Raw genomic sequence first — 24,753 nt, forward strand, 5'->3', positions numbered from 1 at the left:
ACTCAATCACAAAGACATATCATAAGATATGTTGCAGAAAGAAAACAAATGGAAATAGGTCCAATGAGATCGCAAGAACCTGGATCTGTCTTCGCCGAACCTGGATCCGAGTGAATGGAATTATTAATCAGAATGATACGTTGATGTTATATGAAAAATAAAACATAACCAGTAACCTAAGCAAGAGATATAACAATACATTGATAAATTAATGTAGGCCCAAAAATTTATTTAATTGTTTTGTAATAGCGAGCATGGAGCACCAAGACGCATGTACCACATGTGGAGAGCATGGCGCATGTATTACACGTGTTATAGGAGAAAGATTGTGTTCTAGCTGGCTTCTATCCGATAGTACCCGCCTGTGGTCTACTCAAAGGTTGCCCAAGGATAGTTAGATTGATTCAAAGCTTGCAAGGGACTAAAGATCTATTTCAGAAGGCAATGGGATAGGCCACTTGAACCAGCAGCGGCCATCTCACAAAGTACCAGCGGTATACCAAACAACCTGGCAAACAACCTGGCATTTCAGGTGCAAAATCAAAGCGAGTAGTTCCACCAGATGCAGCAAGTTCCAGAAGCAGGAGCAATGCCACCACAGAGGTTACAGACGCTGGGACAGAAGCAAAGGTAGCTCGTAAAGTAAGACATTCATGGACGACACAGAATTTGTACTTGGTGAAACTTTCTAGAGCCCTAACAAGCGTTAGTCGCACTCGACTGACAAATGGTCTGCTCTCGATCGCAAGATGAAGGTTTAGTGGATGGTTCAGATCTATCCCTCTACGATTAGGGCAACTGACATACCCCACCGTCTGTCCAAACCCTCATTCCATTATTTCGTCGACTGTGAAGTCGCTCTACAATTTGGTGATTTGTCTCTAACTTCAGCGATTTCCCACTTCTCCTACAAGGAGGTAAGTGCTCCTCTAAATGGCAAAGATCCATCTTCTTACATTTATTTCATGGCTGCAGTGCTTTATACTTGCATACAAGGAGAAGCAAGGGTTTTCTGACTGTGCTTTAAGTCAATAATGAATTCAAGGGTTGTTCTGAGTTTTCCAATTGTACCTAAAGTTAATAGATTTGTTGTTGTTGTATTCATTTCTCCCTTTTCTTTTACTACAGGTCAGGTGAATCTGCGTGCCCAATGTTGGCTTATGTCTGAAATTCGATTTGGTCCTCAATGGCATAATTTTTTTGTTTTCAAGGTTTGCGGACCCTTATGGCCCAACTGGGTATCTGTTCCAGCTCACGTGAGGGTTGCCGAAATCTTGTTTCTGAGTTCAGGTCCTTTCACCCGACTCTTGAGCTTTTCTGGTTTTTTCCCATTCCTCTGGACATTGTTTTTAGGAAATCTCTCACAGAAAAGTGTGCTAAGTTTATGTACAAGGTTCCAGTGAATTTTGTTTTTAGTTATAAGCAAGGGTTTTCTGACTGTGCTTTAAGTCAATAATGAATTCAAGGGTTGTTCTGAGTTTTCCAATTTTACCTAAAGTTAATAGATTTGTTGTTGTTGTATTCATTTCTCCCTTTTCTTTTACTACAGGTCAGGTGAATCTGCGTGCCCAGTTAGCTTATGTCTGAAATTCGATTTGGTCCTCAATGGCATAATTTCTTTGTTTTCAAGGTTTGCGGACCCTTATGGCCCAACTGGGTATCTGTTCCAGCTCACGTGAGGGTTGCCGAAATCTTGTTTCTGAGTTCAGGTCCTTTCACCCGACTCTTGAGCTTTTCTGGTTTTTTCCCATTCCTCTGGACATTGTTTTTAGGAAATCTCTCACAGAAAAGTGTGCTAAGTTTATGTACAAGGTTCCAGTGAATTTTGTTGTCAATAATGAATTCAAGGGTTGTTCTGAGTTTTCCAATTTTACCTAAAGTTAATAGATTTGTTGTTGTTGTATTCATTTCTCCCTTTTCTTTTACTACAGGTCAGGTGAATCTGCGTGCCCAGTTAGCTTATGTCTGAAATTCGATTTGGTCCTCAATGGCATAATTTCTTTGTTTTCAAGGTTTGCGGACCCTTATGGCCCAACTGGGTATCTGTTCCAGCTCACGTGAGGGTTGCCGAAATCTTGTTTCTGAGTTCAGGTCATTTCACCCGACTCTTGAGCTTTTCTGGTTTTTTCCCATTCCTGTCGACATTGTTTTTAGGAAATCTCTCACAGAAAAGTGTGCTAAGTTTATGTACGAGGTTCCAGTGAATTTTGTTTTTAGTTATATTAAGGGTTTCTAAGTTTTTTTTGAAAATACTGCAAAATGTTTTTCTATACCCTACAGTTCTAAAGCCAGTGAACTAAACGGGTGAAAAGCTGCCGCTGCTATTGATGTTCAATTTAGTTCCCGCATGTTTTTTGTATAAAGAATTCTAATAGTAAGTGGATTTCATGTTCTTAAATAAAATATGTTGTTGACAGATCTTGTTTTTTACTGGAATTCATCTTATATCAAAATTTAACATCATAACATCAACCTCGGATTCATGGATTTACTTTGCCAAAACCATTATGTTTTGGCAGGCAGGTTAGGACTTACCACATGCTATTCAGGCTGGCCGCAACTATTCAGGCAGCGGCTACTGCTGTTGAGGAGCAGAAATCTGCTGCTCAGAAGCAGATGGACCATGCAGTTATAATGAAACTACTGTTCGATTCGCCGCTCGTCAGGCAGCGGCTACTGCTGTTCAGGAGCAGAAATCTGCTGCTCAGAAGCAGATGGACCAAGCAGTTATAAAGAAAAAGAAGAAAACCCTTCCACTGGGCAGAAGAGCCTCTATACGGCCAAGCCTCTTAGCGACAAGCAAGCGGAACTGGACGTTGTCTGGGCGGAAAATGAAGGCTGAGGAGTTCCTTAGAAGCTACAATGAATATAAAGCAAAGCACAGCTGCGCTGCATCATCCACCTGTAACACATGCAAAGACACTTGTAATTACCTGCGATTGCTAATGAACGAACTTATGATTGCTAATGAACGAACTTATGATATGTTGCTTGTAACTACCTGCCAATCTCACACATTTAACGTTTCAAACTAATGTTAGCATTAAAACAAAACCGTTTACGGTTAGCCAAAATGCAGCAGGCGTAGAACTGATATAAGCCATGGTCGGGCCTCTTCCGCCTCGGGAAGAGGCCAAATAAGATAGCAGTCCTTCGGCATCCTGGCGGGGAGGGCAGACAGCCTTGAAACTTTGATCTAACCGCCGTATAACAGACAAGGAAAGGGGTGAAGTACCCCTAAATAGGGGTCATATCGATTACTATAGTCCCTGCCGGATGCCAGATGGCAGGGACTAAAAAAGAAAAAGAAAAAGAGGGAGGTGTTTTGGTACTTAATGTCCATATACATTTAACACCATTTAATTTATTTAACTACCCTAGTTATAAGGAGTTATTAGCTCTCCTAATCTATCTCCGTGGATATTTAGGTAGATTGAAGTCATCCGACGTGTTAAACAACTGTAAGTTCAATCTCGAACGTGTCAATCACTTCAATAAAAAATTTCATCAATAAATTTATAAATAAACATTATAAATTAACAAAAACAATGAAAAAGAACACCAGACAAATTAGAAAGATGTGAACGATTACATAAGAACTTAAGCGCAGTGGATAAATTAGAAAGATGAAAATGGTTACATAAACAGGCGCATTGTAAGAAAAAGATATTCCACGTACAGAGACTTCTCTCAGAGAATAAGTATTTCACGCACACGGATTCAATTAAGTGTTTTTATTGATCTGATAGATTATGACACTGCAATTTGAAACATCAATTTATAAATAGTAAATTTTCAATATTGAGTAACGCTAATATGCCCCAATCTTCTGAAACATCATTTTATAGGCTGGTATTGCATTCAATATCAATGTGATTCCGATGATCGATAATAAAAGATTTCGCTAGATGGCTCTGATGCTTTTGTTTTTCAAATTTGATATCATCGTATTTTGATATATCTTAATTTTGAATATAGTTTTTTTATTTGATGCATAATTGTCTATTTTATAGATAAATAAAATTTAGAATCAACTATAATATAAAAATATAAAAATATCTTACGGTCCTCGCTGGGGTGATTGACTTAGTTAGCGAGCAGCCTCGGGGCAATTTAAGCCCTTTCATGGTACTGTAATGAATATAGAGTAGCCTATGTGGCTTTGGATTGATGGTGAATGGGTGCACTGTTAAGGTACTCCTTGCGATAGGTCACTAGTTCAAATCCACCGTGGGTGCTTACCTACCAAAAAAAGAATATAGAGTATGGAAAGTAGTAGAGGCCAGAGGCTTGCTGTTAAACATTCTAGAAATTGTGTTAGTTCTTGCTTCTTTAGGGCTAGATGTGGTGAGCAAAAACGTCATGTGGGAGATGAAAAGTTATGTGATGAGCAAAAAACATCATTTGGGAGATGAGAAGTTGTAGTTTGGAAGGTCGTACTTTTTTCAGTTCATTTGAAGGCTCTTTTGGAGAGTTAAGTTGGGGTTTAGAAGTTGTTATAGGAAGGAAGTGCTGCAAGTGAGAGTCGAACAAATGGTGATATGAGATCCTAGGTCGATGCTTGAATGGGGATTGGCTTTATCTGGTTGTCTTGAAGTTTCTCTTGGCTCAACCAGCACACATCTAGCCTTGTGGCCTCAACTCTCTTGAGCATGAAGGTGACTGCGGAGGTAATTCCATCTTCTTGTGTTATGTTTGTGTTGTGTGTTAATGTGTTCCTTGTGTGGCATTGGAAGAAAAATGAACAATGGCTTTTGAACCTGTACTTTGTTGGTGGGGGGTACATGTGTAAGAGAGGCCTCAGGCTTGTTGAGGGAAACTAGTGTAGTTGGCATAATTTCTCTCAACGTAACATCGTCAATTTTTTGGGGCTCACTTGGTTCCCGGTGTTTCATAAGTTCAGCGGGTGTCTAAGGTGGGAGAGGGTAGCAACAAGCCAAGTCAACGAAGGTCCCTGCTTCAAGGTATTTTCAAACCCAATTTGATTGCTTCTTTGTGTTGTCAATCCTACCAATTCCATGAGCACTGGGGGTTATGGCCTCGTCTTGCCTCTTGGGGAGAGTTTGTTGTTGTGCTTGGGTCAAGGCCTGTGCGGTTTAGCATTTGCTTGCATAAGGTGGTCCACGGGTGGGGAAATTCCCTTGGTGTGAGGCCTTGGCAGGGAATTCATCAGGTGCAAGCCAAGATGATATGCCAGCATGGGTGTGCCTTATGTTGTGGCGGTCTTCGTGGATAGCAGGGTTCTCAGGCTTGTAGAGCGGGGGCGATGAATGATGATGAGATGGGAGGTATGAATATGGAAGGTGGGGTAGTGCATGCCTAGGCCCACTCTTCGGGTCACATAGAACAACCGCCCTCCCTTGGTACAATTGATGATCAACAACAGGACATTTAGGCCAACCTGGACATCCTCCGCCAACACATGTATGATGACCAGAACGAGATCATGGTCTTTATCAACAATGTGCAGTACAACCAGAGCGAAATTCTGGAGTAGTTGGCTTCAGTGAGGCACAACCATCGTCGCATCACTGAGAGAATGGATGAAATTGTGGCTTGTTTGGCTCACATCGACTACCATGTCCATGAAGGTCACGACCCTGCAATGGCTCTGGGTGGTCAAGCTCTGGATCCCCCTCCTTGATATGAAAATTGCAGGTTGCTTTTTAGTTTTGTATGTATTTTGGAATATTTGGCCATTTTGTGCATGGGATATAGATAATGAATGGATGCATCTCCTATGTTTTTTCCCGACTCTCCTTGCTAACCAATCCAATCGAGTGAAGCCAGGTGAGTTGCAAGCCATCAAAATGTAAGTTATTTTATTTGATAATATTATGAATATATGAATTTTCCTTGATCAACAAAAAAAATAGCTTATAGACTTTCTAATTTAAAATAAATAAATATTGAAAAAAAAACACTTTCCATTTAAGCATCCTTAGATATATAGGTTTTTTTTATATACATATATGTCACCATAGATTCATCTTAACTCCGAATCTATAAAGTGATGAAAGGATCAAATCTCTCGAGGTGCAAACCTCTTTTTAAATGCAAAACCTAAGGAAACGTTTGCACATGAAGAGATTTGATCCCTTTAGGAACTTGATAGATCCAGAAGATGAATCTAAACTAGATCTAAGTTAAATAATAAGAATTTTATGAAAGAGTTTTAATTTTTTGAGTATTCTAAATTTTCATTTATTATTATATTTAAAAATTTATTATTAATAAAAATTGTATGTCTCTAATTTATTATTAATTACGCCGTAAGGCGTTCCTCTTTGAAATCAACTCCCCTTCTTGCCCACCTATCATCCTTATCCACCCTAAGATTGTATGTTAGACGATTGAGAAAGGCTGAACCGTTCGATCACCAAAAAATAGTTACGAATTCGTTGCAGGTAGTTACAAATTCGCTGCAGGTATTTTATTCGTATAGGTAAAGACCCGTTTGCGAACTCCACCTTCGACATAATTTCCCTCTCGCCAGGGTTCAATCTCTCGGGCCTGTTCAAGGATGATGTGGTGACGCAAGATGACTCGAGTCGAGGTTCACTTCGACTCTACCCACGTCGAGCATAATGCCAAAGCTGGAGGAGATTTCAAGCCTTTCCCCGTTCAGTTTCAAGCAATCAAAGGACGGTAAGGTGAAGTTGCAGGGGTCGTACCTCCACCAATTGTTATTTCATTTTACGTCTAGCCAAACTATCAGACCTAAGAGTTGGGTTTGCATGTGTCAAGTACTATTGGGTGCACTGCATTTGCATGATATTTACAGGCCAAGCAATGCTCATGCAGTTCCTGCCAACACCCATCATCAAAGTTAAAAGCATAGCTTCTAGCATCATATTTGAATCCCTAAGATATCATGTTTCTCAACCCTACTTTAAAGCTTGTAAAACCCTAGATTTCCAAGGTTTCAGTGTATTTCATTTCAAATATTCAACGGTTTATTTAGATAGCTGGTTCTAAGGATGTTAATTTGTTACTATGTGGCATTTTCAAGGAAATGGCTCCATTGTTTTTCGATCTATTTTTGTTGAATTCGAATTCTGAAAAAAAGTCTGTCAACAACTAAATCTACGTGGTTAAAATGAAATTAATGTTAAGCACAGGAATGTGCCATGGTTTGATCTAGTGAAATTTGAAGGAATTGTGTTATTTTTTGTTGTAAGTGGACAAACTTCGTGAATATTTACAATTCCCAAGATTGTAACTATAAAAGATTTTGCAAAACTTATATGGGTTCTTCTAAATCTTGAAGGATTTTGTATGTTATATAGAAAGGTTTGCTAAATTTTAGAGAAAAATAATATAGTTATGTGGAATTTGGATGAATATTCATCTTGAATGAATGAAAATCTGGAAAAATCAGCGAAATTGTCAATATTAGAGTATCTTTGGAGAAATTTCGCAGATATTTGAGATGGAAAGAGGAGATAACACATCGCACTAATCATCCAACAACTTGGTAAGGTTTCCATGGCACAATGCAAAGTTACAAAATTTAGGTTGGATGGCAAGATTTTAGCATATCTTGAATATAAGCATATGCTTTGGTGTTGCATGGAGATCCATGCACAGGCCACTAAGAGTGGGCATCTTCACTCTGATGTCTTAGTGGAGAATACCCCTGTAGAAATGTATGGAAAATGTGGTACCATAGAGAATGCATGCAATGTGTTTGGAAAAATGCGCCAGCGAAATGTTATTAATGTTATTTATTGGATGGATTTCTCAATGAGGCTTTCAAGTTGTTTTAGGAAATGCTTGCAAAAAATATGATTTCTTGGACAGTGTTAATAGTTGGATGTGCTCATAGTGGGTGTTTGGAGGAGGTTGTCACTTTGTTTCAACAAATGCAAGCAACAGGTTTGAAACCAAACTTAAATAGCGTCGCTAGTGTTTTATTTTCTTGTGCTAACTTGACAGCTATAGACGAAGGCATGATGATCCATGCAAAGATAATTAAGAATATATTTATGTCTGATGTCTTTGTTAATAGTGCCCTTGTTGACATGTATACAAAATGTGACAGCATAGAAAATGACGAAGCTGTTTTGACCGAATGCCTGAAAGAAATATTATATCCTAGACAACAATGATGAGAGCATACATACAGAATGGACACAGTGATGAGGCCTTGAAGCTTTTTCGATAGATGCAAGTGGTGGGTTTGAAGCTAAACGCAAATACTTTTTTCCAACACCCTCCCAGTATGTGCCAACTTGGCATATTTGGATCAGGGCAATGAAATCCATGTGGAAATAATAAAATGCAAATTTCAGTTTGATGTATTTATTGAAAATGCCCTTGAAGATATGTTTGCAAATGTGGCAGCATAAAGAAGGCACGATCTTTGTTTGACAATATCCATCAACGAGATGTGGTTTCATGGAATGCAAAGATTTTAGGATATGAAATGCATAGTTGTTCCAAGGAGTCCCTTGCTCTCTTAGAAGAGATGCAGAAATCAAATATAATTCCTGATCATTTCACTTTAATTTATGTTTTATTTGCATGCTCCCATGCGGGCTTAGTGGAGGAAGGTAGGAAATAATTTGATAATTTGAGGCAACGTTATCACATTACACCTACAATGGAGCACTATAGCTGCATGACCGACCTTCTTGGCCAAGTTGGGCACCTCGATGAGGCACATGAATTTATTAACAAAATGTCAATAAAGCAAAATTCTACTATATGGGGATCCCTTCTCAGTTCTTGTAGACTCCACACCAACATAGAGTTAAGAGAGTATATATCATAACACATTATTGGGTTGGACCCAAATGATGTTGCACCCTACATTGTACTACCAAATATGTATGCAAAAGCTGACAAGTGGGATGACATTGACAAGGTGTAGAAGAAGATGAAAGAGAATAAGGTAGAAAAGATCCCTGGCTGTAGTCAATAAAGAGATTTATGCATTCCTTTCTCAGACAAGTCATGCAAAGAAACCCAAAATATTTATTCAAAGTTGGCTAAATTGTGTTGACAAGTCAAGACTGCAAGGTTTTCCCAGACATAAGGCTTGTGCTGAATGATGTTGGATGGTAGGAACAAACCTTTTGTATTGATGTTGAATGACGGTTGCAAACCTTCTGCCACTACAGTGAAAATTGGATCCTTCAATTTTATTCTACCAAAATGTATGTTGCATAAGAGAGTAAGTGGCAGAAGGCCTTATTGAGTTGGATCACAATGATGCCACACCTTCATAAGTGGGAAGGTGGTATGGCATCAACAACATGCAGAAGAAGATGAAAGGAAATAGGGTAAAAAGAACCCTAGATTGAGATCAATGAAGAGGTTTACGGATTCCTTTTTGAGACAGGTCACACCAAAAAACCTAAAACATTCATGCATATTTGGTTAAAATTGTTCTGTTTCAACAAATGCAATTAGCAGGTTTGAAACCAAACTTAAATACTGTCGTTAGTGTTTTATCTTCTTTTGCTAACTTGACAGCTATAGACGAAGGCATGATGATCCATGCAAAGATAATTAAGAATGGATTTCTATATGATGTCTTTGTTAATAGTGCCCTTGTTGACATGTATGCAAAATGTGACAGCATAGAAAATGACGAAGTTGTTTTGACCAAATGCTTGAAAGAAATATTGTATCCTGGACAACAATGATGAGAGCGTATGTATAGAATGGAGACAATGATGAGGTCTTGAAGATTTTTCAACAAATGCAAGTGGTGGGCTTGAAAGCCAAATGCAAATACTTTTTCCAACACCCTCCCAGCATGTGCCAACTTGGCAGCTTTGGATCAGGGCAAGGAAATCCATGTGGAAATAATAAAATGAAAATTTCAGTCTGATGTATTTATTGCAAATGCCCTTGTAGACATGTTTGCAAATGTGGCAACATAAAGAAGGCATGATCTTTGTTTGACAATATCCATCAATGAGATGTGGTTTCATGGAATGCAATGATTTCAGGATATGCAATGCATGGTTGTTCCAAGGAGTCCCTTTCTCTCTTAGAAGAAATGCAGCAGTCAAATATAATTCCTGATCATTTCACTTTAATTTCTGTTTTATTTGCATGCTGCCATGCAGGCTTAGTGGAGGAAGGTAGGCAATACTTTGATAATTTGAGGCAACATTATCACATTACACCTACAATGGAGCACTATGGCTGCATGGCCGACCTTCTTGGCTGAGTTGGGCACCTGGATGAGGCACATGACTTTATTAACAGAATGTCAATAAAGCAAAATGCTACTATATGGGGATCCCTTCTCAGTGCTTGTAGACTCCACACCAACATAGAGTTAAGAGAGTATGCATCAGAACACATTATTGAGTTGGACCCAAATGATGTTGCACCCTACATTGTACTACCAAATATGTATGCAAAAACTGACAGGTGGGATGACATTGACAAGGTGCAGAAGAAGATGAAAGAGAATAAGGTAGAAAAGAACCCTGGTTGTAGTCAATAAAGAGATTTATGCATTCCTTTCTGAGATAGGTCATGCAAAGAAACCCAAAACATTTATTCAAAGTTGGCTAAATTGTGTTGACAAGTCAAGGCTGCAAGGTTTTCCCAGACATAAGGCTTGTGCTGAATGATGTTGGATGGTAGGAACAAACCTTCTGTATTGATGTTGAATGATGGTTGCAAACCTTCTGCCACTACAGTGAAAATTGGATCCTTCAATTTTATTCTACCAAAATGTCTGCTGCATAAGAGAGTAAGTGGCAAAAGGCCTTATTGAGTTGGATCACAATGATGCCACACCTTCATAAGTGGGTAGGTGGTATGGCATCGACAAGATGTAGAAGAAGATGAAAGGCAATAGGGTAAAAAGAACCCTAGATTGAGGTCAATGAAGAGGTTTACAGATTCTTTTTTGAGACAGGTCACACCAAAAAACCTAAAAAATTCATGCAAATTTGGTTAAAATTGTTCTGTTTCAACAAATGCAAGCAGTAGGTTTGAAACCAAACTTAAATACTGTCGTTAGTGTTTTATCTGCTTGTGCTAACTTGACAGCTATAGACGAAGGCATGATGATCCATGAAAAGATAATTAAGAATGGATATATGTCTGATGTCTTTGTTAATAGTGCCCTTGTTGACATGTATGCAAAATGTGACAGCATAGAAAATGACGAAGTTGTTTTGACCGAATGCCTGAAAGAAATATTGTGTCCTGGACAACAATTATGAGAGCGTACATACAGAATGGACACAGTGATGAGGCCTTGAAGCTTTTTCGACAAATGCAAGTGGTGGGTTTGAAGCCAAACGCAAATACCTTTTCCAGTACCCTCCCAACATGTGCCAACAAAGATCATCGGCTTCCCTTTCTTTAGAGCATGGAGAGCATGCAACGACCTTGATATCATAGTCCTTCCCAATGCTTTTCTCAAGAGATCTTGCTTTACAGGAAAGCCCCACAAATCATAGGTTTTTTAATTGTTTCCTGTTCAAGACTACTAGAAGCCCGACATGCTTTGACCAACATTCGTAGTGGAGTTGTTTTGGCATCAAACTCTTCAAGAACTCCCAGGAAACCTCCCAACCTGAGTTCACTATAAATATCCATCCCCTTCTCGTAATTTTTTCACCTTTTCTAAAGGAAACCTCCAACATTTGAGGTGACTTTGACCAAACAAAATACACCATCCCCTTCTAAAGTCTATCCAAGAATGATACCAATCAGAGGCAGTTGACAGCTTGGGGACTTGACATATAGGGGTGCCTATACCTTACCCTTCATGGGTTTGGCTTAGGGAATAGTATTGTTTATGCTTTGCTTCTTGAAATAGAAGTTGAGGGTCAAGGTTTGGAGTCACAGAAATGATGACCATGGTGATGGGCTGGACATGGCATTCTTTTTCCCTTTTGTACAAGAAAAAGAAAAAAGGACAGAATAGTTTATTTTACTCTCTCCCTTATTGACAGGAATACTCCTTTTCCCTTTTCAAACAACTAAAACATGCTTACATAGATGTCCAATAATGAGAGGACACAATAACAATATTTTCATGTCTAAGTCTTTGTATTCTGAAAATCCATTACCTCTTTCTTAGCCTGCAAAATATTTCAGTACTTAATGTTCAGCTATGCTAGTTACAGAGTGCAAATTACTCTCTAATCTCTATTTACAAATCTAAATTTGATGCCCCTTTTGTTTGATATGTATTTTTTGGTTAAATATAACTTGTGCATGAAAACCAAGCCTGCGTCAGTTGTACTTCTGAATCAGAAAGTTTGAGGCAGTTTCGGCCTGAAACTGGTTTATTTATTTAAGTACACGTGACACAAGTTGGCTGAATTCAATGAATCTCTATGGATTGGTATTGACTTATTCTTAGAAACCCTGTTTAATCAGGAAGGCAATCCATTGTTGCTTTCTATTCCCATGTGGTGATTGGTGCAAATGCTAGTTTTATTTTTATACTTATAATTTAGACACTCTAATCTTCACTCTTAATTTTATCATGCATTTTATGTGAAAATAGAGCTTTTAAAATTCCAAAATGGGAAATTTAAAGAAAATGGAAAAACTTTAAATATAAATGTCTAAATAACTAATAGTAATAAATATAAAAAAGGTTGAAATTTTAAAATGAAAATGTTGGATAAAAAAATGTATTAACATTAGTGATTGAATTTGGTAAAATAAAAATATTTGAAATAATAGTAATAACAATATAAACTAAATACTAATTAACTTTTATATTAATTTTAATTTTTTTTTTAATAAATAAATTAATATTAAAAAAATAAGAAATATATATAGTTTGGCTCATTGAAATCTATTTGAAGATACTTCTGTTGTTATATTTTTCCTCATGCACTCTTTGTAACAGTTTTTTACTAGGATACACATATTCTTCTCCTTGAGGTTTATGTGTTTATTTTTCTCTTACCAGATGCTCGATATCTATAATGCTGTACATTTTCTGTTTTGATTAATACAATATATCTATATAGCTTTTTTCGTGTTGAATATATTTTACATCTTCAAAATAACATAACAGTATACCATATATCTATATAGCTTTTTTCGTACTGAAAATAGTTTACATCTTCAAAATAACAGCTAATTAATTTCAAAAATTTCACCCCGCAAATTATTAAAAAAATGTAAAAAAACAACTCAGAAAATGTAAAAAAAAAAGTCCATTACAAGATAATGACCATAATAAAACGTTAGGTTGAAAATTTTAACTCACAAATAAAGCCAATCTAAAGTATACTAAAATTAGAAAATAATAACAGCTTGATAACACAATGATATAACTATAAAATTTGTCACAATGATATAACTATAAAAAAAATATTTCAAATATCAAATTTAATATTTATATTTTGTTTTATTATTTTCTCACAAATTTTATCTAATAATGTTTGAAAACTTATTAGGTAAAATAAAGATACTATTATAAATAACTTTTAATTTTAATGTGACTTTGCAGAGAAGTAACTTCCATAATAACTTCCATAACAATTGAACATGAAACCAACTCCCTACTTATCTGTTAAATAGAAACATAAATCCTTTTGCATAAGATCCACAAAATGGTGAGATATCATTAGCTTTTGTAAACGAAAACAAAAGCAGGTCAAACTCTAACCATAATTAAACTTCAAAAATAGTAAAATCGCTAAGCACTATTTCTCCTTTCTCATTTGAAAGCCTTAACAAACAAAAAGAAAACCAAAACCTTTGAAGTCACACATATTCGATTATGGGTGAGAACAATTAACCAGTTACCATTAAAAAAATTATTTATTATTTAATAAAATCATTTCTTTTTAATTCTTTCACGTATGTTTAAATAATTACAATTAAAAACCAAATCTTACTTACTATTTGATAAAGTAGAATTCTTTTTTTTTAAATGCTTTAGCATATATTAATTATGTATCTATTATTTAAATTTTTCTTTTTAATATAAATTATATAAATTTTTCTTTTTAATATAAATTATTATAGCAATAAAATCTTGTTTTATTATAATAAGTACGGTTATACTGATTTAAGAGTGTTTTTATTAGACTTAAAGCCATCCTAGATAATAACAATTGACTAGTATAACACTTAATTATACACTATGTTGCTTATAAATTATAATTACTTGTAAGGCCTTGTCCACTTCACTTCGTCGATTTTCTGTTAGTGTTGAAACTTACAAAGTGAGCTTGCTCATATCATTCACAAACACAGAGACTTATACATCGAGAGACTTATACATCGTTTCAACTAGAGTTTCTATAGTGAAATCTACTGACTATTTCCTATCAACTCCCTACCGAATGACATTGATGATTCGTCGTCATATAAACAATCACAGAGATCGTTCTAACACTTCCCTTTAATCACCACTACATAAACTTTAAAGTGCTTGCTGGTCTTAGTCTAGCTAAGGCATACAATAGTACATTATAAAAAACTTGATAACAATGTTTTCATTCTTTGTTGTTGGTTTCACACAACACAACCCTCTTCAATGGATACTTGGTTGCAGACATTCATATCTGCTAACATTCCACTAGAAATTCTTTGTGATCTATGTCACTTAAGCGTCACGGTCGAAACAACCCTCTTCAGCCAACACTCGGTTGCAGACACTCTTATCTGCCAAACACTCCACTAGAAACTCTCTACAATCTATGCCGCACAGACCTCACAGTCGTCACAACCTTCTTTAGCCGATGTTCAGTGACAGACACTCCTATCTGCCAATACTCTACTGGAAACTCTCTATGATCTACACCACACAGATGTCACGATCAGCGCAACCCTCTTCAACAGACACCCGCTACTCCATGGAACAACTCACAAACTCGCATTATTAGCTCACGATCTCTCCACAACAGTTGATTTAATATTCTAAGAGTTAGATCAAGGTCATGCGATTTATTAGATGACTATGAATTCAACCTCGGATGGCCATATCTCAAGTCCATCATTCGTGCTTCAAGCTGAAGAATTTTTGCATCATGCCTTCAGCTATCTATTGTGTTGTTTGTGTTTACTATTAGATGTCAATGTAAGCCGTCGAAATCTATTGAACCACAACCACTGCAATCCTATCCATCATATTTATCTCATAGAGTGCACATTTTTCTATCTGCTGGGTCACCTCCATGCTCTCCATGGTTCCATGCAATAAGATGGACCTTCATACATTAGAAGTCCCTCCAAACATACACCCGAATATTGGATTAATGCCTTGATTCCATATCCAATGTGCTCCTTTATAAATAAAGAATTCCAAATATGATGGATATTTTTGTCATGTCCAACAAGCCGGTAGGAATCCTAACAGCACATGGTCTTCTTTTGAATAATCTCATAGACTGATAGAAGTTATACGCACATTTAAATATTATAATTTCAATATAGATTTGATGAGAAATTGTGGATGAGATAATTGGAAAAGACGAAATCCTAATCCTTTTATGCTTATCACCTGAGATCATTATGTGATGGTTGACTAGTTTTTGCTAAAACCCCGGCTTTTCACCTGTCAACCAAAACGTTATACATATTCGAGGCCCAGTCAATTTTTAACTTTATACCTATCTGTCGACTTTTAATCTTAATTCATATGCATCAAATTCCAAATTTTCTTAGTATCTACGATTTAGATTGCCTGTAACTTGAAACTCTCTATCGCAGTAATGGTATTACCAACTCTCTCAGTCGATCTGACAATGCTATGATATCCATTGACAAACCTGATCATGTGCACCATTTGTATAGATTTTTATTGGAAATCGTCAAATTATGTGCCCAACTTCATGAAGCGTTGCCACCACCTTGCTCGTAGAAACTGCCCCTCATTTTTTTTTAATGAAATTTTTCTTATTTTTCTTTCTATTCTATTCTCTACCATATCAGTCTTCTTTTCATGCCCCCAACAAGCCAGGATCACAAGAGAAAAAATATATTAACCAGGGAGGCTGCAGGGCAGTAGTCCCTACCTGGGGATTTTGTTAAAAAACTTAGGAAGCGCCTCAAGTTCATAGTGCTGGTAGTGTTGTTGAATAGTGTTGGTTGTGTTGTTGAAAGATCAAAGTGGTGGCTTTAATACAAAATCTATATTTAAGACGGGTACCAGGCACAAAAGTACATACATCATTGGAGGACATATCCATTGGTCTCGAGCCCAAAATGACTTACTTGTTAGGTGGAAGGGAGAGGGGTGCAGGACAAGCTTGCTTGCGTGGTTTGATCCCTCACTCAGGCACCTATCTATTTTTCTCAGAAGCCCGTGTCTGCAATAATCCAATGTATAGTAACTATAGTGAATAGGTTGTGGATAAACTGCGTCTACATAGAGTAGTGAGAATAGACGTATTATAAGTAATATACCCATTATATCGAATTACTATAGCTTACTTGTGACATTTTAGCTCGTATGTCATCACTAGTCCCGTAATCTCAAGTGTTTACACAAGGATATGTGAGAGTTAACCTATTCACAGAGATTGAATACACTGAATACGTGCTTACTCCACACTGTATAGAGTGTAGATAGTCTCTTGATTACACTATCATGATATACCAATATTGTACAGGTATTAGTGTTCCATATGATACAAGCTTATCTATACTTAAGCTCTCATTGTTTCTACCTTATTGAGACGTATCCAGATACTTGCTTGCTTCTATTCCCATATAGTGGTCATACAACAATCGTTATCTGATACTGGTAAACTAAGGCATATATGCTAAGTAAGTTCAATGTAAGGAATCAAGCATGCAGGTGCATACTTTTTTAGCCTGCTCTCCTTATGTCCATTACCTCAGCTACACAGACAGCTTACTTATTGGCATTTGCGGAGTCAAACTCATCAAGCAATAGATAGTACTAGACAAGCTTAATGCCTTTTTTGGGCATCTCACTTAAACTGTATGTGGATGGTCATCTCAATCTATTTTCTCCATTACCACGAATTGGAAACAATATAAATACTATACAAGAGAATAAAAAAGTCTCGATTAAGCCTATTGTGGACCCGGACACTCTAGAGGAACACCAACAAGCCATAATCAAGCTCTATAGTCACAAGTTAATTAGTCATCTCGCTTTTAATTGCAAATGCCATAATTCTAACAAAGTGAAGGACATATTGACACACACAGAAGACACGACACATGCCGACAATGACACATGCAGAAGCACACGAAAATGTGACTGGTATTATGATCCCTTTCCCAACAAGATGGGAAAACAGAGACAATGGATAGATGAAGAGACAAAACAAATGGGAAAATAGAGGCAATGGATAGATGAAGAGATGAAAATTGACATGCATACAAGTTCCGTTTCTTTAATGATACTCGTAGACATGAGTTGGAGCTGTTCAAAGCCAAGATAGATTTTGGGGGATTGCAAGTAACTCTAGATACAATGGATACTAAATTTTCTCTCGTGAATCAGAATGGGAGAGTTTTCCTTGATCAAGGCGATGGTAATTTTGTTACTTTGTACGCAGAATATCAGCAGCAGGAAGTAGATTGGTGCTTTTCTAAGTTTTGGGTTCTGCAGATTGAATTTGGGCGAACGGTTTATGGTTAATTAAGAGTAAGAGCTTCAGTTCGAAAAGGTCAAGTAGGTTGTGTTAAGCTAAGAGTGTCCCTGAATTTTCAATGGAATCTCTATTTTGATTAACAAGATTTTAGGGCTGGTTTCTGGCATGGGGTTTAGGTTGGTTTTACGTTTAGACATGGCGGTCTGTGACTCCCACCCGAACACTGGAAATTCGAGCTCCCCTTTAGAGCATTTTCTCTCTTTTGTGTATGCAGTGAAAGGCGCTCTGTCGCCAAGGGCGCTCAAATCCGTCATTCGAGGGGCAGCAAAAGATATAATATTAAATTTTTTGATGCCAAAATTGAAAGTCCATTGGAAGGAGAAGAAAATGGATGGTTTCAAGGTCAAAAGGAAAATATCTGATCTATCCAAGGATATCCTGTGCTCCATGGAAGACTCAAAGAAAGCTTCATTTTTGAAATTTCCACTCCAGGTTGTTTTTGGTAACATCTTCTACAATGTTCGTAAGTCTCCAAAAACAAAATCGAATCAGAATGATTTTTTGCAAACAGATATTGACATTTCCCAAGATGAGAGCCCTTTGGTTGATGAAGAGAAGCCCTGCACGAATTGTTTTCTCACTATTGTAACACAAACTCTTCTTTTGGGAAATTTCTTGCAAGCCATTCCAAACCATTTTAGATCTGTAAAGAAGTGCTTTCCAAACCATTTTAGATCTATAAAGAAGTGCTTTGGAATGCATACTTGTGATACAACTAGTGTTGGTTGCAATCTGATGGAAGAAAGAGACAGGGGTAAGACTAAGATGATGGTCCCATTGGTTTTAGCCTAATAGCACAACATGTCGACTCAGCTCCTGCTATTACTCGCATCAAAGGGTTTGTCATTTGAACTGTTTCCAAACCTCTTGTTGGAATATTGTCTTCAGAGTTAGCTAAAGTTAGAGCAGAAGCATGTCAAGATAAACAAAACAAGAGTGGAAACGGTGGTGATGGTCAGGCTTTCATTGCAACAAATGAGAAAAATGATTTACCTGAGAATAGTTATGGGCAGTACTTGGGACTGTTCAACTCTATGATGAATGGGGATTCAAATAACAGATTGGTGTCAACTCTACCACAAATGGGGATTCGAATAACAGATTGGTTGCAGTGGAGTTCGATACCAGAAAGAACAATGCCAATGACATTCAAAGCCAGATCCACCACTGGCAGTAACTTCTTTTAAGAGGTGAGGCTAGCTTCCATCACCTTGCTTTTGTATCCATAGCTAGTAACCATTCCAGTTTTATCTCACCTTGTTCATTGTATCTCACTGCAGAAACACAGCCGACTCTGTCCATTGTAGCTCATCTTTGAGAGGGTTTCATTACCACTCCTATTTATTTACCACTCCTTCTGTTGAGCAAGGATAAACCATATCAGAAGCACATAATAAGAATGAAGAAGAGGAAAGGGTAGACAAGATTAGAGATGAGGAGTAGAGGAGTAGAGATGAGGAGGATAATGAAAGACAACATGAAGCTACCTTCGGATACATACCAACCGAACTGAGCCTTTGGGTGCATCTTTGCTTCTGCAAGTCTGCGAGGTCATCATTTCGGTCAACCGCCTATGCTGCTGGTGTGACTGTAGTATGCTACATAAGCCACAAAGAAAGGTAATTATCCTTACATTTGAATTCAGTTTATGTTTGAATTCGGTATCCATAGTTGTTGTAGAGACATTTGAATTCCATATCCATAACTGTTGCAGAGAAAGGTAATGGTAGCAGTTTCGGTACCCATAGATGTTGCAGAGAAACTCTCCTCTGGCCACGTGCATCTTCATGCAGCCCTCCTCTCCTCTCGCCACGTGCAACTTCCTCTCGCCACACTCATCTTCATGCAGGCCACAGACCACCTGTCTGTCTGAAATAATACAATGTTTGTCTCCACAAAAATTTGATATCAGTGAACAAGCATTAGGCATGATATCAGAGAACATCCCAATACCGGGCATTAAAAGCCTAGCATTAATGCTAGCATTAAGATGATCTATCAATGATCTAATATTGATAGGAAAAACATAAATATATATAACCTAAGTTTTTGCCTCCCCATTGTGAGAAGAGGCCAAATAAGATAGTAAATCACTATGTATCTAAAAACTTTCATTATAATCCACAAACTGGTGGTAACAAACAACTCAACTAATATTAACATTTTGGTTTTTTATTACTATAGTCCCTGGCCATTGCCAGATGGCAGGGACTAATAATGAAAATGCTTTGTTAATAAATATTTTGAATTGACAAATATAATTAAAGAATATTTTATGAGGGAACTAAAGAAACTTGGCTAACACATCAGGGTGACAATGGGGTTTCAATTGTATATGTCTATTACCGCCAATTTCCAAACATAATTTATTAGTTCAATGCCATGCAAGTTACACCAATACTTTCAAATAAACTTTAGCCGACAAGTCAGGCCGTGCTGGTGTTGTCTTAGACTACCTAGTCTTATCACAATTTTAGTCAATAATTTTTAAAGCATTGACAACAATATTTTCAGTGCTGACAGGGTTAAAGCACTTACAACCAGAGTAGCAATACATTTTTGTAAAAATGGTCAGTTTTACTTAGGTTTTTCTTGTAAAAGGAAATAACTTTAGGTGCAGATTCCAAACAGTTGGAAAATAAATTTTAGAAACCAAAGGAAGTTTTTGTTATTAACAGGTTCATTTAAAAAAACATGGCTATATGTTTATAACATGGAGGAATAATTTGGCGGAAAGGAGGCTATATGTTTATAAAGTGGAAAAAGCATAGATTAATTAGTCAGTGTGGCTACAACACCAGACAACGCTAGAGATGCAAACCTTTTTTTATTAAAAAACTTGTATTAGGGAGCTATAGCTACTATGGACATATACATGTCACAACAATAAAAACCCTTTCTTCTTTGAATTAACTGGAATAAGTCGAGAAAACTTGGTGCTCAATCCTTAATGCTTCTTCTCCTTCTGAGTTATGGAGCTTTTAACGATGTTAGACCTGCATTAGAAAAACCCATGGATTAGAGCAGTAGATTTAGCTATGGATATATGAATCTCATGACAATAAAATATTTTTATCAAAACCCATGTAGTATTGTTGGTAGACTTGTATTATCAAAACCTGTGTGTCACATAAATAGATCTAGCTATGGGTATATGCATTCTAAAATAATAAAAATCTGTTATCTAAAACTCCTGTATGGGTTATGGATGTATACATTCAAGAATAATAAAAATCATATATCTAAAGCTCTTATGTCAACAAACAAGATATATAAATCACTTGTATCAACAAATTAGATCTAGCAAACCCCTGTATCAATGAACTGGATCTAGAAAACCCATGTATCGACAAACTAGATCTAGAAAACTCTTCTAGCAAACCCCTGTATATGTGAACTAGATCTAACAAACCCTTCTAGCAAATGTCTGTATTAGCAAATTGGATCTATCAAACCCTATATTGGTGAACTAGATGTAGCAATGGATATACACATTCCACAACAATAAAAACCCTCTAATCTTAAAAGTATAAGGAATAAGTGTAACATACTAGAAGCTAGATGCTTCTTTTGCTTCTTGGTTATCCAATTCTTATAAGCAAAAATAGATAGATATATTGATAGAGTATATAGATATATAAGGAGTGAAAAAGAGAGTAGGAAGGAAATTTACCAATAAAAAATTAGGATAAACCATAATTTAAGGAAATTCAAAAATAAATTAAAAAATAGGGAAAAAAAGAATGAAAAGATTCAATTATTAATTATTTAATTCAAAAAAGATATTTATTTCTATTTTTAATACATATTATTTAATTTAAAACCATTTTATTTCCAATTTAGTTATATTTTACCTCACTATTTAGCCTTATTTATAAAACTGTTCATAACCTTATTTTTATTCGATTTAAAAAATATATATATTTTTGTTTTTAATAATTTATTATATTTATGTTTATAAATATTTATATTTAATATCTTATTTGTTTAAATAATTTATTGTTTTATTAGTTTTTTTGACTAATTAAAGTTGACTTTACTTTTTACTTTTTTTATACATAATATCTAATTTAATACCATTAGCCCCACAATTTAGCCTTATTTATAGGACTTTCCATAACTTATTTTCATTCAAATTAAAAGAAATGTTCTTGTTTTTAATAATAAAGTCTAATAATATACTTTTAATACATTAATATTTATAAATATTTAAATATTTGTATTTTTCATTCTGTTGTATTTTATTATTTTTATGTTTTTATATGTTTAAATATAATTTTTTATTTTATTAGTTTTTGATTAATTAATGTTCACTCTCTTTTTTTTTCTAAGCATCTCCCCATTATTTATTTCTTGTTAGATTAGGTCCTCCAACTATGTCATGAGGATGAGTTTGAAATGTTGACCCCAAAAATATTGTTGTGATTAATTAGAAGAAATCAATCACTTAAAAATATTCTGGATTATTTTTCATAAATCTCGTAAAAACTAAAATCTATATTAATTTATGTTGAAGGTACATTCTCATTCTCTAAAATACACAAATCTATTTTAGTTTAGTTTGAAGGTATATTCTACTTTTCTAAAATATAGAAGTAGATTAAGGTAAAATTAATATTATTTTAAGTTATTCTAAATTTGTAAAATAAAAAAGGAGATTGTATTGATTAAAATATTTATCTTATAGAGAAGGATTGAATTTCTAGTGATGTAAACCTCCTTTTTAGTGCAAAAATTAAGAAAATATATGCACCTTGAGAGATTTAATCCCTCCCGACACTTGATAGATTTGGAATTAAGATAGATATTTCTTGGCTTTATCAAAAGCTGAGAGGGATCAAATCTCTCGAGTTACAAACTCATTTTGAGTTAAAATTTGAGAAAAATTGAAATATGTGATCCCTCGACACTTAATAGATTTGGAATTAAGATGGACATATGCTTGCTCTTTATAATACTATTTATATTATATATAAATTTCACATATCTATCTATAAAAATTCTTATTATTAATTTATTATAATCCTCATAATACATATAACTACATACATGTAAACGGAATTTTTTAGACATGTTTTGTTATTATTTTTATTTATTTTTTAAATGTAATATTCATAACATAGAGCATATATTTCTAGAGCCATAATTGGTTTCATTCTTAGCATACATGGTGATTCAAAACACTCATAACTTGTAGGCGTGGCCATTTTCTCCAAGAAGTAGTCACAATTTTCATGAGGGAGATGTTAATTCAAGCAACGCAACCTTGTAATGTGGTCAATCATTAGCATTCATGGGTTATTGTTATTCAAATACAATAATTCCATAGGAGGTTTCCTCTAGGGATACTACTTTAACTCTATATAGTGGATAATTTGCTACCCTTTGTTGTTTCCTTTATTTATGGTGTTCTCTCCCAATGCATCCCCCAAGAATTGGCTACATTGTTTTCTCTTCTTTTTTTGTCATGTCAACTCTCAACCCCTCACTTAGATTGTTATAATCGGGTTTGGTTGGGTTTATCCTTGACTTTGGATATATTTTTCAAGTCAGGAATGGTCTTTCTCCTTTAAGTTCTTCTCTGAATCCATCCTTGAGAAAATCCCTCATCTCCCAAGTTCCTCTCCTCCTTGGCTTCCACTACCCTTCACTTCCATCTCTTGAGAAAACATTCATATTTTAGGAAGGTTTTGTTTTTATTGATTCAAGATTACAATGCATCGTTGATGCACTCAAAGCTGACAAGGGGTTGCCCACTACATAAAACAAGGAGCCTTTTGATCCCAATAGAAATCTTAAACTTCAAAACCTTTGTATTGCATCCACACTCATTGAATATTCATGACAAAATAATGGTAGTGAAACATGAAATTGTAGGAAAGCACATATATTTGATAGATATCAAAGTTGTTCGAGAGGTAGCATATTAGGTGCTTAACATAACACACACCAAAGGAATATAAAACTAATACATGTATATTATCGATATAGACTAGCATTTAAAAATTATATTGGGTAGTGTATTGTTGGATCACAATGAGGCCAAGGAGGAAGTCTTCCTTGTGTTGGATGAGTTACAACTTTCCATGAAGAACCTAGAGAAACACTTGAATCGAATTGAACATCATTTGGGCCTTTCTCCATATCCAAGCTACGCGCCGGGAAGTAGCAAAGAGTTAATCGTAGTGGAAGCACCAAACTCTTCTAAGTTTGAATAATGGTTTATATTCTATATGGTGGGAGGTTAAGCTAGTTAGTTATTTCTCATATTCCTGCGTTGATTGCACTTGCAACCAAGACAACTAAAACTTCTGCCCAAACTGCCACCCATTAACTTGGTTCAGTCCACAGGACTAGGTAGACGATAACAACCAGGTGGTAAAAAGAAGAAGAATAAGAAAACTACTTCAAATGAGCAAAAAGAACCACAAGCTCCAAACGCCAATGTTGGGGGCAAGAAAGAGTGAAAGCTAAAGTTCCCATGCAAGATTTGTGGTAGGGGCCATATGACACATCATTGTCCACATTTGGATGAGGTCAATGAGAACAATACTTAGTGAAATCCCGCCACACAACCTATTGTATTGAACAATCGTTTCCCACCTCAACAACATTGCCAAATCATGATTGTTTCAAATATGCACCTCCACAAGGGGGAAATGTAGGTCATCCTCCTAATGGGGATGCACTTGCGACCATTATGTTATGTGAAGAAATGGTAAAATTGACCATGAGGTGAAAAATAGATGCAATATTCAATGCAAATGCGGATTCAAAAGTGGAAGCAAACATGGGTGCAATAATAGGTGTAAAACTTGGCACAAATTGTCGTGAAACAAAAGTGGATGCAACAATGGACACAAACTTGGATGCATAATAATATGTAAAAATGATGTCAACGTAGACATAAAAATGGGTGAAATATTCAACACAAAATTATATGGAATAGTGGATTCAACATAAGTAGATGCAAAAGTAGGTGCAAAATGAGATGCAAAACCTAACGTAAAAGTGGATGCAAAAGGGGACGCAAAAACATACACAATATTTGCTGAAAAATTGGGCACAAAAGAGGATTCAAATGGAGATTCAAAAGTGGAAGAAAATGTGGGTGCAATGGTAGATGAAAAACATGGCACAAATTATGGCTTAACAAATGTGGATGCAA

The 24,753-nt window shown here is 35.9% G+C and overlaps 1 long non-coding RNA gene across 1 annotated transcript; it reads left to right on the top strand.

Moving 5' to 3' along the window:
* Positions 1 to 373: 373 nt before the first annotated feature.
* Positions 374 to 2,148, top strand: LOC149190580 (uncharacterized). Its single transcript, XR_016256510.1, has 4 exons — positions 374 to 917; positions 1,129 to 1,290; positions 1,550 to 1,709; positions 1,932 to 2,148. It is a non-coding gene; the product is annotated as an uncharacterized LOC149190580 (long non-coding RNA).
* Positions 2,149 to 24,753: the final 22,605 nt, after the last annotated feature.

Source organism: Pinus tabuliformis, chromosome 3_1 (genome assembly GCF_031772625.1).
Source record: "Pinus tabuliformis cultivar Carrire ecotype Pingquan chromosome 3_1, CPIR1, whole genome shotgun sequence".
NCBI classification, from domain to species: domain Eukaryota; kingdom Viridiplantae; phylum Streptophyta; class Pinopsida; order Pinales; family Pinaceae; genus Pinus; species Pinus tabuliformis.